General features: G+C 41.5%; 1 protein-coding gene across 1 annotated transcript in view; it reads right to left on the bottom strand.

Annotated features, from left to right (window-relative positions):
• LOC126266665 (uncharacterized) overlaps positions 1–13267 on the bottom strand; it is a 975748-nt gene that overhangs the window by 33467 nt on the left and 929014 nt on the right. The window lies entirely within an intron of this gene.

The following is a 13267-nucleotide window of genomic DNA, read 5'->3' as shown; positions in this document are numbered from 1 at the left end:
GGACAGGCAGTGGGGAGGGCAGATGCCATGGGCCAGGGAGATAGAGTGAGGGGAGAAAAGGGGGGAACCTGGGGGAAGAGGGGTGGAGGAAGGGGACGGGGGAAAAGGGAAGAGAAGGGAGGAAGGGTGCCAAGAGGAGAGGACACAGGAAGTGGGGGTGGGGAGGATCAAAGTTGATAGGAGGGGTAGGTGGAGGGGAGGAGGACATCATCAGGGAGGGGGAGCTGGCGGAAGCCACCTTGGGAGAGGGTAAGGAGGGTGGAGAGATGGAGACCGGGTGGGACATGGGAATACAGGTGCGGCAGCGGGCAGAGGTGGGAAAGATGGGCGAGGTAAGTGGGTGAGGTGGGTCGAGTTTGAGGGAGGTGTACAGGATCCGTATCCTTCCAAGGAAAACGAGTAGGTGGGGGAAAGGAATGATATCGAACAGGATCCTCAGGGGGGAGGGGAGACGGATGTGATAGGCGAGGCAGAGAGCATGGTGTTCAAGGATTTGAAGGGATTTATAAAAGGCAGGGGGGGGGGGGGGAGATCCAGGCCGGATGGACGTAGCAAAGGATAGGGCGGATGAGGAATTTATAGGTGTGGAGGATGGTGGAGGGGTCCAGACCCCACGCATGGCCCGAAAGGAGCTTGAGAGAGGGAGTCGGGAGTGTGCCCTGGCTTGGATTGTCTGGAGATGGGGGGTCCACGAGAGGCGACGGTCGAGGGTGACGCCAAGGTACATGAGGGTGGGAGTGAGGGCGATAGGGCGGCCATAGACATTGAGATAGAAATCGAGGAGGCGGAAGGAAGGGGTGGTTTTGCCTACAATGATCGCCTGGGTTTTGGAGGGACTGACCTTGAGCAACCACTGGTTGCACCAAGCGGTAAACCGGTCAAGATGGGATTGGAGAAAGTGTTGGGAGCGCTGCAGGGTGGGGGCAAGGGCAAGGAAGGCGGTGTTATCGGCTTGGCTGAGCGAGTGGCCGGCGCTTAAGTACCCTATCGGGGGCGCCGCTATTGGCCGTTGGGACCACGTGTTCCAATGTGGCGCCCTCACACTAGAAGTGGGCCAGGAGGCGTGCGCCGCCACAGCTGACGGCGCGATGGTGCAGAGACCTCTAGGGGTCTTCGACATCCATGACGTCTGGCGCGGATTCACTTTCCTAGGCGCGCGGTACCAGAATGACCATTGGTATCAACGCAGTGCTGCAATCTTCTTATCATGGATTGAGTGGTATTCCGTACCACATCGGCACTTACCGAAGCACATGGTCTGACAATTCTGTCTCGCATATATTCAGGTGTAGTTGGAAATTTTTAATAAACAATGTCTTTTTCGAATCCCCACAAGAAAAAATCCAGAGGCGTCAAGTCTGTCGAGCCGACCACGACACATCTCATTCGCGTCCAATGCAACTATTTGGGAAATGTCTCTGCATCTCATTCCTAGTCATCAGCGAAAAATGTGCCGGACTTCCATCGTGTCGATACCACATTCTGTTACTTGTTCCTAAGGGTATTTCTTCCATTTACAGACCTGATGTTCCTTGCAAGAATGTGGTATACTTTATACCATTAAGATTCCTTAGATGAAATAGTGCCTATAATTCTGTCCTCCTCAATCCCACCCTATGCATTCACCAACCACGGTTTTGGTGTGCAACTTGCCACATCCAGCATGGATTGTCAGTTGCCCGATAATGCATGTTTTGCAAAATAAACATTCCACAATTCGTGAATGTATCCTCGTCAGTAGATAAAATTAAATAATTAAATGTGCCGTCCCTCTGAATCTGAGGTTGAGCTACTATCATGGATTCGGAGTTATTCTAGGTGGCAATAGTTATTAACTCACCCTGTATAGGTCCTTTACCAATGAGATAACCTTAAAGTCAAATTATAGAAAAGCAAGAGAACGTAGATGAATATGACATGGAGGATGTGATACTACGAGAAGGGTTCCACGCAGCACTGAAATATCTAGGTCGAAACAAGGCCCCTGAAGAAGAATGTAATAATTCCAGTTCAGAAGAAAGCAAGTGGTGAAAGGTGTGAATGTTACCAGACTATCAGTTCAATAATTGAACGTTGAAAAATACTGATACGATTTACATACAGAAGAAGAAGAAACTGGCAGATGCCGACCTTGGGGAAGATCAGTTTGAGTTGCGGGGAAATTTAGGTAAGCTCGGGCCAATATTGACCTCACGAATTCTCTTAGAAGATAAGTTAAGGACAGACTAACCTCCGTTTACAGCAGTTGTACACTTAAAGATATCTTTTGACGTTAACGACCGGAATACGTCCTTTGTAATTCTGAAAGTAGTAGACGAGAATGCCAGAAGCGAGTTGTTACTTACAATGTTTGCAAAAAGTAGACGGCTATTACAAGAGTCGAGGGGTATGAAAGTGAACCACTGGTTTAGAAGGGAGTGAGACAGCGTTGTTACCTATCGTCAATGTTATTCAATCTGCAGGTTGAGCAAGCAGTAAAGGAAACCAAAGCAAAATCTGGAGAAAGAATTGAAGTTCAAGGGGAAGAAATAAGAAACTTGAGGTTTGCCGATGACAGCTAAATGCAGGGTTGAACAGTTGAATGGAATGGACGGTGTCTTGAAAGGAGAATAGAAGGTAAACATCAACGAAAGAGAAACAGGAGTGATGGAATGTAGCCGAATCAAATCAGGTGATGCTGACGGAATTACATTACGAAATGAGACACTGAAGGTAGTAAATAAGTTCTGCTATTTGGGTAGTAAAATAAATGGTGGCTAAAGCACATAGGAGATTAAATACAGACTGGCAATGCCAGGGAACGCGATTCTGAAGAAGAGAAATTTATTAATATCAGATACGGGGTTAAATACTATGAAGTATTTTCTGAAATCATATGACTAGAATTCTGCATTGTATGGAAGAGAAACGTGGATGATCAACTATACAGACCAGAAGAAAATAGATGCCTTTGAAATGTGGTGCTGCAGAAGAGTGCTGAAGATTATATGGGTATTATAGGGGTAAATCATATAACTAATAAGGATATGATAAATTGAATTGGGGAGGAAAGAAATCTGTGGCATAGCTTGATTAAAACATGGGATTGGTTGATAGCTGTACAGTCTGAGACGACAGGGGAACATTAATTTAGTGCTGGAGGCAGGTATTCGGGGTGAAAACTATAGAGGGAGACCAAAAGGTGGAACAATAAACACCTTCAAATGGACGTCATTTGCAGTAACTATTCGGAGGTGACAAGGCTTGCACAGGTACATCAAATCAGTCTTCGGACTGAAGGCCACGATAACGACATTCAAAACAAGGGTTTTAATTTTCATCTGACAATATAACATAAAATTAACCTCACGAAGAAATAGTCATTTTTCTTTTCTGATTTTTTTAAACAACACGGACAATTGAACTGAAAGTTCCAAAAGGGAAGGTACAAAGAGTATATACCGCAAAAACATTTGTAGGCACATGAAACAGAGCAAAGAACCTAGTCAACTGTAACTATACGATCCCCTCATGTAGATATTAAGGTACACAAAAGAAGCTAAGCACTTCATCTCTGTCTGTTGGTTTTTGTATACTGGGCAGGACAAGGGCTGCAACGGCGCCCTGTGGAGACAGTTTCACATCAGAGGCGCCCCAGATTCTCTGAAATTATCACAAAGAAATGGCTGAGAAATCTCAAATGACGTCACACGCATAGTGTCGTGTGAGTCTGCATAGAATATTTGAGGTGGGATGGAACCTACGAACAATCTATAGGTTCTTGTGTGTCTTGTGTATCTAAAACGTCCTATGTATCTATCAGGAAGAGATTACGGAGATAAAATGAAGGATAAAACAGCACACAGAGAGCGTACAAGGTGCCATTCTCCTCGTGCTCCACCTGTCAATGACACTGCAAGAAACCTCAATATACAATTTACAATAAAAAGTATTCTCTACCAAATACTTTGCCGTGATACCCTGAGATCTTCCGTAAGTATATATAAACAGATACTTCACAATTGGTAGAAGTTATCAGCGAACGACGTTAATCTGCTTTACGTAGTAATGTTGTTAACCGGAATCGCCTCACTGTGCTAAAAGCCGTTGAGTATTTGTAATATGATCCGCATTTATCTGTTCTTCTGAATAATTACATCCAACAGAAGAATTTTAATGTCAAAACCTGATACTCAATGAGCTGAAGGCTACCACGAAGTTAAATCTAAACACGTTTCTGCCCCCCCCCCCCCCCCCCCCAAATTGGAACAAATGTTGACAGTAACCGGAATTAGTGCCGTATTAGATAGACAGAGACAGCGTAATACGGAGCAGGACTGATGGAACTTTCTGGAAAAGAAATTCCACGCCAAAATGTGCCACATATAATCGAAAGCATCATATACACCTTTCAGTCCCGAAATAACTGAAAACTGTGAGAAGTACGGGAACTGATATCTTGGAAAAACAGAGACAGAACAAATTACTACGGATACTCGAGGCAAAATAGAAACAAACTCCGTAGAGAAATGTATCGTTCGCCGGTGCCGCATGTGATTCAATGAAAACAATTACTCTCTACGTTTCACCGTTCTGAGAAGTGAATTTGCTTTGAAATGAACAAAGTGTAATTTAATCTGCTATCGAAAATCTCGTTTCGACGTACTTGCCTGTGGGCGTAATACGTTTTTTGATATCGCTGCTGGTTATTACGTATTTTTTGAGGGATTTGAAAAATTGCTGCAGTTTTTACAGTTCGTAGACGGATGGTGTACACAGCGTCGTTAGTTGTTGCCCTTAAATCTTAGTGTAACATCAAGGAATGATACATGCGAAAAGCCTACTGGACAAATCATCTGTACAAGTTGCTTACCAGAATAATATGCAGGTTACTCACAAGGATGTTGACGAAATAATAGGTAATGTTCAGTTAGGTTTTGCAAGAGATGGAGCTGTTACGATGTGCTTGGTAATGGGAGAATGACTTAAAAAACTGAATAGTTTTCATAAAACCTGTTGACGTGCAAATATTTTTTCTCAATATAAAATTTCAGAAAATTTTGGAAGTATTCATAAACACATGAATATTGTGTGGAGAAGACGAGTAACACGCAATTTGTGAATAAACCAAACGGGAACACCACGAGTGTAAGATAAAACTACAGTTGCTTGGTGTAACAAGGGCACTTATGCTATCTTTCTCATTTTTCAAAATTTATATCGAAGAGGTAATGAAGCAAATGACAATAGTCCAGATATAAGATGAAATTTCAGCGTGATACGATATCAACGATACGATACAGTGATCAAACCGAGTTTTGATGATGGGGTTATAACGTGAAAATCCATGAGAATAAGGCAATGGTAATAAATTGCACTACAATTTAATCGGTTGAATATGAGAGATTTTATTAGAAAATCGCAAAATTCTTATAATGCGGGCTGTAAAATAATTGCCAATGACCCAAGTAGATAAGCTATGAAATGCGGCCTGGCAACAGCAACAAAAAGCCATTCCATTTTAGAATATGAGAATTTGTTATCATCTAAGATAAATTTAAGAAGCAGAGTGTAACCATAGACAAAAGTGAAACGTTTGCGGTACGCACTCCAGACAAGACGAGTTATTAGCATTGTAAGTGCTGTGCTCCAGATGAATTCTGAAGAATGGTTGGGTACATCGAGTAACTAACGAAGACGAACTGAATCTAATTAGAGTGTGTTATAGAGTAACATGAACAAAATATGGGATTTATTCATGTGACACGGCATGAGACACAAAGGAATCAATTCGATTATGGAGGGAAAGAAGACTACATCAATAAAACATAATGTGTTTCATAACTACGGTGACTTACACTATTTCGCTTATGCAGACTGTATGGTCTGCACAGATTATTTTTGTTCTACTTAAATCGAATTTGTATGTTGTTATACCCATTGCTTATGTGTAAATCTACGCACCGTAAAGTAGTTAGTGATTCGCTGGTAGGCGTCCAATCTTTGCGTAATTAAAGTGTCCGAAAGGGTTTAGTTTAGCTTCATACGTCGAGTCAAAAAAGAAAGATACAAATGGGATAAGTGGTTTTGTAGTCATTACCGCCAGTCGTACACCTATTACTTAATTATCTCATCTCAAAGAAGGGATCACCAATTGAGTATTGGAGGGCAGCGTGGGGGGTACAAATCGTAGAGGGAGACCAAGAGATGAATACACTCAACAGATTCAGAAGGATGTAGGCTGCAGTAGGTACTGGGAGATGAAGAAGCTTGCACAGGATAGAGTAGCATGAAGAGCTGCATCAAACCAGTGTCTGGACTGAAGACCACAACAACAACAACCTACTTTGTCATCAGCAATTATTAATTTGGGTAGTGACTACAACAAAACTAATTTTATAAATACTTATTAGGCGTAATGTAAAATTAATGTATTAAATATCCGTTTCATTTTCTATGCATTTCTGAAAATGACGATATGTAGTAGTGACTGTTAAATGGCTTTCTTGGATTTAGTTCGCAAATTGCAACATCCTCTAAGGTTTCAACATGATGAAAGCAATACAAGAATGTTGTTTTCCGGGTCTGTTGTTTGGACTGGAAAGCAATTCTGCTTTTGTAATGAAATACTAAAAAATGGTTCAAATGACTCTGAGCACTATGGGACTTAACATCCGTGGTCATCAGTCCCCTAGAACTTAGAACAACTTAAACCTAAATAACCTAAGGACATCACACACATCCATGTCCGAGGCAGGATTCGAACCTGTGACCGTAGCTTTCTCGCGGTTCCGGACTGCGCGAATGAAATACTTTCATAAACGTTTTTGTCCTCTACTTCGCCCCGTCAGGGGTTGAAGTCTCAAAAGCACTGAAACAAGTACTTAGTGTTTATTTGCAACCGAGAACTCAAATGTCAAATCTTGCAGATGAAGCTTTAAAAATACTTTAGTAGTTCCTTAACAATGATTAATTTTAAATAAAGTTTTCACGTACTATTTCATTCCCTAAGAACGTGCTCGTAAAATTAAATAGTAGTTAATTAATAACGTTAAATGTTAAATCAAGCTCTCTCACCTAATATTTCACCCAATAGGATGTGGCTTTAAATGCTTTAGTAGTTCCTTAAAAATTATTAATTTTTTTAAAAGACTTTGCCCATTATTGCACCCCTCCCCCCTTAGGAGCTGAGTTTCCAAAGATAATGAAACACCAATTGTTTTATTTGTGACCGAGAAACCAAATATCAATTTTCCTAGTTCTAGCTTCAAAATTGCCTCAATAGCAGCTTTTTTTTTAAAAAAAAATATTATTTTCCTTATCTAGCTCCATTACTGCTGGATTTTCGATAAATCTCTTCTGAAACAATGTCTGCAGTATAAGATCAACACTCTCGCCAAATTTGAGGTTCCTGTCGTTAGTGGTTTGCGCTAGGCGATGAAGTGTCAATCAGTCAGTCAGCCAGGCCATTTCCTTCAACATATCGAGAGTTCTCTCGGATGTAAAGGCCAAACTGTGCGAAAAAAATTAAGTTATGATATTAACTCTGGGAAATATGTACTGTTGATGAGAAAAAACCATGCAAATGAGAGATAAGCATGTTGGGAGTTAGTAGGACAGATATAAAATAATGGAAGAATTAAGAGACTGTGATGGAAAACATAATTATGTCCGTAATGAGGTCGACGGAACATGCATTAAGGAGACTGGATTGTTAGATGGAGCAAGAACGTTGTTTGTTAGATTTCAAGCAGTATGAAAAGATCAAGAGTATGTCAGTTAAAGATGGGTACGTAGCATTACAAAACAGGTATAACTAATTTATATTCTTGGGTCTGAAACTCGTACTGCAAGAGGAAAGTAAGAATTTATCAGACGCTGGATGTCAAATGCTATATGCTACCACTAATTATGTTCGTATCGTAAATGTTTGAAACATTGATTCACTTCACTATTAGGCGTTTTCATTGTGTACAACAGTATAGTGCCGGTTTTAGAGTTATTGGTGTTCCACCCTGGTCTTGTCACATCTTCATTTTCGCACTGACAGCTACGTATCTGTCGTTTGCACTTTGGTCCACAGCAAGAATTCACGAGACCTGCGATAAAAACTGCAGTTCTTTATGGTAATGAAAAGATGTGAAATTCCAGAAAGTTATAAAAAGTACCAGTAGACCTCGTATTCCATAATAATGACTGAGGACCAATAAAACAGAGGAACAGTCTGCAGTCGCGCTTGTTATAATAGGGCCCGGAGGGTGAATATAATAGGACCGCCGATAGAATAACAGCATCGACGGTGCCTTGCCACAAACAAACAGAAATATAAGTCAGAAAGAGAACAGTATACCGTAGCCAATACTAAAAATTCACCCAGAACGGAATAAAATCATACACTGACAAAGAGCTGTCAAGAAACGAGACGGGTTCTGGAAGGGCGGGCACCAGAGATCAAACTCGAACGTAATATGGATCATGAAAAAATCTACAGAATACCAACAAGAGTAATTTATAGTTAAGTCAATCAAAAATGTGCGGATTACTAGGCTTTATGGGAATACCAGAGCACATTATATAGCAAATCAGATACCCATACAAAAACGAAGAAGCAACAGTAAAAATACTGCTAAAGTATACAGTAACTTTCGGGACAGGAAAACAATCACACACGGATGTCTGTTGCTGCCATTTCTTTCCTATTTGTATGGTGTATATCTAATGAAAACTGCAGGACTAACGGCTATATAAACTGGAATTAAAACTGTGGGAGAACTGCGTATGACCAGCAACTTAGGAAATGCGGACGACACTAGTTTTATAGCAGGTAGTAACCAAGTCATTCGACGTATGCTGAAAAAATATGTACACAATGAAAAAGTTGAGTTACGGTTAAATTTCAAGGTAAAAACGAAAAAAAAGTCTGACCACAGAAGATGAGACCTCTGTGAAGACAGACGGAAAAATCATTGAGGAACTCGATAAATACACATTTTTAAGCAGACTGTGCACTGAGAAAATGAGAACAAATGTAAAAGTAGGAAAAATCGCTGCAATTAAGTTAAGGAATTTGGTGAAGCATGGGAACTGCCGCAACAGGCAAAAAAAAAAAGGCTGAAACTTTTTCCTGTAGTTTTTTACAGACATGACGCATAGCCAAGGAAAAACATGGATGTGAAGAAAATCGATTCTTTTTAAATGCGAATTTCACGGAATAACGTGACAATCTTGTGGATTAAAAAGTAAAAAGGTTAGAAGGACAACATTCATCTTGTCACCCTGAATCAGGTAACTTGATAGATCATAAGACCCAAACAGCAAAACATATACGTTTTACGAACAGACAGGGAAGAGGTAATGCCAGTCGGCAGGATGTCGACAATGATGTTCATTTTGTAGGTCGAAGAAGCAGTAAAGTCAGTGAAGGATAGTTTCAGAAGGGCAGTACAAGTGTAGATGGTACATAAAGCCAGTGTCATGTTACACTGACTATATAGCTAGACGTAAACAAGACTCAGAAAGCCGTCAACACAAGTGGAAAGCATACATTGACAGAACATTAGGAGAAACAAGGCGAATGTGAAGGTGATTGAAAGTAGTAAAAAACAATAATGTGTCCCTTGACAGCAGATGTAGGAACGAATCACAAGTAGAAGACGTTAAACAATTATTCTACAAAAAGATAAATATAAATGGCTGGAATAAACAAGATGGACACTGTCAGAGGAAGATATCTTCCACATAAGTTTCTATAAACGTACGTCTTGCGGAAAGCATTGTAGTGAAGTAAAAGGTATGCCGTGGGAAACATTGAGGATGTTGGGTATAGTAGTTACGTAGAGATAGAAAGAAAAGAAAGGAAAGACAGAAAGAAACGAAAACGACAGACATCTGGCAATATAAATCTAGCTACGCCCAACGCCGGAGGTGTACATGAGAGTTCACGTACATTAGGATTCAAAGACAGACGCCCCAATTAATTGAAATTTAGTTTACATTTCCAGGCAATACCGACACTCTTGTGAATACTTACTCTCTGGCTTCCTTCGTTTTGTTAATAATAACTGTATTGTATGGACAGTATAACCTTACTTGCAAATTTCCTTTTCAAGCGAAAATCATAGAGAATAGGAACAACCGTAACTAAATTCCTTAGATACCGGACAGCGCTATCTTGATATCTGATCATTGATACGATCACCACGAGAGAACCTACCAGTCTGTCCGAGATCAGTCAAAAATTTAAATGGCTCCTTCTTCTTCAAAGACGCGCCCTGACACACAAATCGACCTCCCTTGCGTCGATCGGCACCAAGCCAGGAAGATAAATCTTTGCGGCAAGAAAAATAGTTTTCGGTATTCTGTGTCCCAATAGCTACAACTTGGTCACTATCCTTCTCAGCAGTTTTCCTGGAGACCCACATTTTGATGTTGGAAGCTTACTTAGCAGCGATGACGCCGGGGACCTAAAATTCTGCTATTTTCACCACTCATTATCCTTGTTAGGACAGCGGTTGCCGCTAGATGGTTCACACGGAAGACGCGAACGGCTATGAAATTCGTCTCCAGGCACTAGCGACATAGAGACTTGTTGCAGCTTTAGTGTTAATTACTATGCGCAGAGACGAGTAATGAAACCAGCTACAATCTGCTGTTCTTCTGAGGGAAAGTGAGCATCTGTTTCAGGGGAAACCGTTGGGATAACCTGATGGATGCTGTAAGCCGCCTTCGACATCATTGTGTGTCCAGATGATATCACCATCACCCCACTCTCAATCCTCTTATCGCATCTAATGAACTCTCATTAGTGCACTAATCCCTCAGACTTATATCGAAGCATTTCCCCAACAGAATCTTCAGTGCCGAGGTTGAATTTAGCTTCCAGAGAAAGGGTAGTCAACCTTTTTCACCTACTGCCCTCTTTTGTATCTCTACTGGTAGTAAAATTTTGTAACCGGTCACCGGTTCCACAGCAGTGGCGACTGATAAAGTGTGGATGTAACTTTAATTTACAAAGTTTATAGAGCAAACCTACAAAAAATTAAGGCATTTAACGGAAGAATGACGACTGCTCCTATCACAGCACAAAAAAGGCGAATGTGTCCTCGACAGAGATAAGGATGTAGAAGAAGGGAACTATCATTTCGACTTACCTAGTAGCTTCAAAAAATTTATATCAAAAGATATCGGCATAATCGTCAATTTCTACTTGATAGTATTAGTACCAACGTCATGTAATATAATTAGTATCAATATCATCTAATATAATGCATTGTGTCGAGCAAAATAACATGATACATGCTACCACGTCATTAAACATGGCACATGTCATCATGTCATCCAGAAGGTCATTTGGCATGTAATGCAATATGACGGAGTGTAATATAAGAGTTAGTGATCCATGCATCTCCACTCTGAGACAACTCCAATTATAGATGCACCCCCACCATCGAATAATTCCCATTGTAGATGAATCCCATTCTCTACAAGCACAAAAATGTGTGTCTATTTGTTTTTACACCCATCAACACGCCCCATAAGAGAGGGATGGTTTTAGGAAGAAATGGTCCAACTGGAGAAAAGTCAACACCCCCTCACCCTCCATTTAGGAATCAAAAAAATTTTTAGCGTCCCCCCGATATCAATTATACACCGAAGAGCCAAAGACACTGGCAAACCTGCCTAATGTCATGTAGGACCCCGGCGAGCACGCAGAAGTGCCGCGACACGACACAGCATAGACCCGACAAATGCCTGAAGTAGTTCTGGAGGAACTGACACCATGAATCCTGATGTACTGTCCATTTCTCCGTAGGATTACGAGAGGATGGAGACCTCTTCTGAGCAGCACGTTGCAAGGCATTCCAGATATGCTCAACAATGTTCGTGTCTTGGGAGATTCGTAGCTAGAGTAAGTGTTCAAGCTGAGAAGAGTGTTCCTGGAGCCAATCTGTAGCAATTCTAAACGTGTGGGGTGTCGCATTTTCCTGATGGAATTTCTCAAGTCCGTTGGAGTGCTCAATGGACATGAATAAATGTAGGTGATCAGACAAGATGCTTACGCACATATCACCCGTCAGAGTCATAACTTGTCGTATCAGCGGTCCTGTATCATTCCAACTGCACACGCCCCCACCATTACAGAGCCCCCACCAGCTTCAACATTCCCGTGCTGATACGCAGGGTCCATGGATTCAGGAGGTTGTCTCCATACCCGTACACGTCCATCCGCCCGATACAATTTGAAACGAGGTTCGTACAACCAAGCAACATGTTTCCAGCCATGTAGGTGTTGACGCGTCCTGGCGAGGTGTAAATATTTGTGTCCATCAGTGATCAAGGGTACATGGGTGGGCCTCCGGCTCCGAACGGCCACGTCAATGATGTTTCGTTGAATGGTTTGCACGCTGACACTTGTTGATGGACCAGTACTGAAATTTTGCTGCAGTTTGCGGAAGAGTTGCACTTCTGTCACGTTGAAAGATTCTCTTCAGTCATCGGTGGTCTCGTTCTTACAGTATCTTTTTCCGGTTACAGCGATGTCGGAGATTTCATGTTTTACCGGATTGCTGATATTCACGGTACACTCGTGAAATGGTCGTACGGTAAAATCCCCACTTCATCGCTACCTCGGCGATGCTGTGCCCCATCACTAGTGCGTCTACTGTAGCATCACATTCAAACTCACTTGTATCTTGATAACTTGCCATTGTAGCAGCAGTAACTGATCCAACAACTGCGCCATACACTTGTTGTCTTGTGTAGGCGTTGCCGACAGCAGTTTCTTTGGCACTTTAGTGTATAATGTTTAATATGGCTGGCGAATCTTCAGGATTTTTGGCTCAGAATCAGGGACTTCAAGGTATAAATTGCATGATGCTAGTGTGACATCACATTGTAGCTAAGAGAGCTCATTGCACTGGAGAAGTATGCTTAACTCGTAAAAGATGAGAATAAGTGAGATGTTTTTCCTTGAACGTCTTTGAAGCTGTCAGACAAGTAGGAAAGCTAGTTCCCTTCTATTACATCCCTAACTCTACCCAGTAAATATTCGCCTTTTTTGATGCTATGACAGGAGAATTTTTCAGTCCGGTTCCAAACTTGACCACCATAGCTTGGCACCAAATTTTTGCTGACTCAGGTGGTATAGGTTTGTTCATTGTCGTTCGAAACACGTTGCTTATATCGTGGCAAAGTATAAAGCTATCACGAACTAACAGGACTACCATTAATTACTATTACATATGTCTACCTTCTTAGGAAATTTGAGCCTATTCGCAAAAGTTTGAAA

The sequence above is a fragment of the Schistocerca gregaria genome, chromosome 4 (assembly GCF_023897955.1).
Source record: "Schistocerca gregaria isolate iqSchGreg1 chromosome 4, iqSchGreg1.2, whole genome shotgun sequence".
NCBI lineage: Eukaryota > Metazoa > Arthropoda > Insecta > Orthoptera > Acrididae > Schistocerca > Schistocerca gregaria.
This window is presented reverse-complemented; position numbering and strand designations above follow the sequence as displayed.